Here is a 4,709-nt window from a genome sequence, read left to right on the forward strand (position 1 = left end):
TCTCTAGCAAAATCACCAAACATCGAGAGTCCCTTCCCAAATCGTGATACCAAACGCGTTGTATCTCACCATCTATTCGAGGAAGAATATGTCGTTCTTGAAGATCTTCATCTCGATTGCGTCGTCTTGAAGGTTGTGACAATCGTAATGTCTCGTCTTGCAGGTCAGCAAACGAAGGTTCTTGAGTTGAATCCGTTGGTTGTTGGCTCTCCATCTAATTAGCGTCACAAATGCAAAGAAGTTACAAACAAGGATAAGAAATTGAATGTTATCTTGCCTCAATCTTGTCTCTTTTATAAGAGAGATTTTCATCTTGGTTTTGATGGATGTCGTTGATGAAAAACTTTGACTTTAACTGATGCATTTCCTAGATTCCTGGATGGCTCCCATGTGCATTCATTAATATCATATCCGCGCCAATGAACAAGATATTCCAGCTTATTTCGGCGCCGCCTTGAGTCTAATATCTCTTCCACCTCAAATTCTTCATTATTATCTACTTCTATAGGAGGCGGTGGCATTTGTCTTCTTCCTTGTATATCCACTGTCTTATATGGTTCAAGAAGAGACACGTGGAATACAGGATGGATCTTCATTGACTCCGGAAGATGTAACCGATATGCAACTAGGTTGATCTGTTTAGAAACAGAAAAGGGGCCAAGCCTACGATAGTCCAACTTGTCACAAGGTCGAGTAGTCTTGATATTGCGACGAAGTAGCCATACCTTATCACCCACGTTGATTTGTGGTTGCTCCTTACAATATAGATCTGTGTTTATCTTTTATCGTTCTTGAGCTTCCTTTAATTGCGTCTTCATTATTGCATGTAACTCTGACAACCGATTTGCCATATCTTTTGCTGCAGGATTATCAACTTTTGAAAAATCAAAAGTATCAAGTCATGGATGATAGCCATAATTGGCAAAGAAAGGTGTTTGTTGCATGGAAGAATGTACCGTATTATTATAAGCAAACTCTGCCAATGGCAGAAGGGTTGTCCAATCATCTTGTTGGTAGTTGATAGTACACCTTAAATATTGCTCCAAGACTTGGTTTACGCGCTCTGTTTGTCCATCAGTTTGAGGATGGAAAGCCGAAGATAGCTTTATGTCCACTTTTAAAATCTTGAAAAGGGTCCTCCAAAATCTTGACACAAATTGAGTTCCCCTATCCAATATGATATCTTTAGGTAATCCATGATAGCGATAGATATTATCAATGAAAAGCTTAGCTGTTTCTTCACCTGTGATAGATTTTGTACATGGCACAAAATGTGCCATCTTGGTGAAACGATCTACTATCACAAATATAGAATCATAAGATCTTGAGCTTGGAAGATTTGTGATGAAATCCATAGAAACAGAAGACCATGGTTGTTCTGGTATAGGTAATGGCTGAAGAAGTCCATAAAGTCGATGATGAGGAATTTTTGATCTTGAATAAATATCACATGATTGTACAAAGTCTTTGACTGACTTCTACATTTGTGGCCACCAAAAATCTCTTGATATGAGTTCCAAAGTCTTATTATATCCAAAGTGCCCTGCTGTTGGAAAGTCATGACGTGCTTGAAGAACACGTAAACGTGCTTTTCCTTGTGGAACATATAGGCGTCCTTCAAAATATAATAGATTATTCTTGAACTCGAACTTAGAAGGATCATGAGACTTGGAAGAATTATTCTCGATATCATAAACAAGAGGATCTGAGGACATACTGGACTAGATTTGCTTGAAAAAAGTTGAATCAACAGTCAATGTTGATTTCATTGCTCGGAGATGAAATTGCTCCGGTTTCAAGAGGACCGATCTTTGTTGGTCAAAAGCTGCATCTCCTTCTTTTGGTGCAAAATAAGAACGTCTAGATAGGGCATCAGATAAACCTTGTTGTTTTCCTGGCCGATAAGTGATAATGAACTCGAATCTTGACAAAGACATACTCCAACGAGCTTGACGACGATTCAACATGCATGTTGACATGAAATACTGGAGGTTCTTGTGATCTGTATACACAGTGACTGGACTAGAAGCGCCTTCTAAATAATGACGCCATTCTTGAAAGAAATCCACGATCGCAAGAAGTTCTTTATCGTGGATCTCATAATTGATCTCGGCTGTTGAGAATTTTCTTGAATGAAAAGCTATCGGATGAAGTTTGTCATCTGTTCCCATTTGTGATAAAACTACACCCAAGGCAAAATCTGATGCATCTATTTCCATAAAAAATGCCTTGGAAAAATGAACACGATATAAGACTGGTGCAGAGACAAATGATGTCTTCAAGGCTTCAAATGCTGCTTCTGCTTCTTGATTCCATTGGAATTTATCTTTACTAGTGAAGCGTATAAGTGGAGCTGCAACTCATGAGAAATCACGAAATACAGACGACAAAATTGTCTAAGAATTCACGAAATACATCATTCATGAGATGTTGAAAAGCAGCTGGTGCATTCGTGAGTCCAAAGGGCATGACATTATATTCGAAATGTCCATACCTGGTTCGAAACGCAGTCTTCCATTCATCTCCTTCTTTGATCCGTACTAGATTATATGCTCCTCTTATATCTATTTTTGTATAGATCTTAGCTTGATTCAACTGGTCAAGGAGTCCTGATATCAAAGGTAATGGATACCTGTTCTTGATTGTGATCTTGTTGAGTCCTCGATAATCAACACACATTCATAAAGATCCATCTTTTTTCTTTACGAATAGAATTGGAGCTCCTGCTGGAGATTTTGAATGGCGTATGAAATTCTTCGCTAAATTCTCGTCAATATATGTCTTGAGTTCAGCCATCTCATCTTGCGATAAACTATAAATTGGTCCAAATGGTGGTTGAGTTCCTTCCTTGAGGTCGATTGAACAATCATATGGGCGATGCTCAGAAAGAATATCTGCATTCTTTTTTTCAAAAACGTCTTGATACTCCTGATATTGACTTGGAATACCAATTGAAGTCTTTACGTTTTCAGAAATAGGTGCACCATAAATAGCAAAAGTTGATCCTTCTTTTGCTGCGTGTATAAATGCTTTTGCACCTATCAGTACGGGTTTTACTATACTAGACTTATAATTTTTTACTTGATTGATAGAACTATTAATAACGCTTTGGGAAAAGTCAAGTTTACGTGAATTCCAATCTATTCGAGGGTTATATTTTTCTAGCCAGGATAAACCTAAAATAACTGGATTGGACGGGGATTTAATTATGTTAAAAGCTATGTAGCTATCATGACCGTCTATTGTTACTTTTATAGGATGAGTTTCATGAGTGACATCTCCAGAAGACAAGGGACGACCATCTATGACTTCTACATGTATTGGTTTAGGTTTCTGTACAAAGGGTATTTTACGACTTTTAACAAATTGTTCATCTAAAAAACATGCTGAGGCTCCCGAATCTAATAAAGCAGAGGCTTTGTAATTCTTAGGTCCTAAATATAAGTCTATTATAAAACAAGGAGAGGGTTCTGAGGAGAGGATAGGACCTTCATTAGGAATTATACAAGGTTCCAGCTGCACGGTCCCTATTGTAGCTGGACGAATCCGTTTTCCGACATGTTGTCTTTTTTGACCGTCGTACCCCTCATTTTATAGTTGCGTCGTTTCTTTGGACAATGTTGAGCAGTGTGCTTAGGTTCTCCGCAATATAAACATAATCCTTCTTGACGACGACGAATCTTTTCTTGCTCAGTTAGGGGTTTAAAACGTACCGCGTCAATTTGCATGTCTTCTACTTCTGAATGTACGTTTGGCAAAGATGTTGATGTTGCCATTGAGTAATAACGTTGAGGTTTCCGTGAATGATTCTCGGATCGAAATTCGAAAAGTCGATTATCACATTTTACCGCAAAATCGATTGCTTGATTCCAAGTTTGAGGATCAAGTAAGTTGAGCATCAATTTCATTACTTCGTATTGCAATCCATAAAAAAATTGACTGATGAGTGCAGCATCATCCCACTTGATGTCAATTGCAAGTTGTCGAAATTGTGAAGCATATACTGTTACTGAGCAATTTCCTTGTCGTAGAATTCGGATCTTATTTGTTGCAACACGAGTTGCATCGTGTTCACCATACATAGATCGAAACTCCGCCAAAAAAGCTTCCAAATTGTCCAATATTGGATTTCGTTGTTCAAGAAAAGACAAAAACTACGATAATGCATAACCAGAAAGTAGAGTGCCAATAAACCTGACTTGTGATCCTGGAGTTGGATAGCTTTGCGGTTGAAGTTCAATTGCCAATTATACTTGATTGATGAACCCTCGAAACTTTAATCTCGTACCATCAAATTTCTCAGGTAAGGCAATTCTTGGTTCTCTAGTGCTTATAGGATGTTGTACAATTGGAGAAGGAACGTGATTTGTTGTAGATGTTGAAGCAGCTCCGATCATCTCTATATCTCCACTTTCTGCTATTCTTGTTCTTTCCTGTGTTGGTGAATTGAGTTGATGCATCGCAAGCATTAACTCCCTCATTTGCTCTTGCATTTGTGCCATTGCACTCTTCATTTCAACAAGCTCTGCCATAATGACACTAAGAAGAAAAATTTGTTTGATATTACTCAAGACAAAAGAAAAGAAAGACTTGATAACAAAGACGATACTAAGAACAATATCAGTTTAGAAGTGGGTAATCCGCAAACTTTTAATATGCTTATGTCTTGTCAAGAGAAAGGGGTAATCCACTCTTACTCAAGAAAAAAC

Source organism: Physcomitrium patens, chromosome 22 (assembly GCF_059467195.1).
Source record: "Physcomitrium patens ecotype Gransden chromosome 22, ASM5946719v1, whole genome shotgun sequence".
NCBI lineage: Eukaryota > Viridiplantae > Streptophyta > Bryopsida > Funariales > Funariaceae > Physcomitrium > Physcomitrium patens.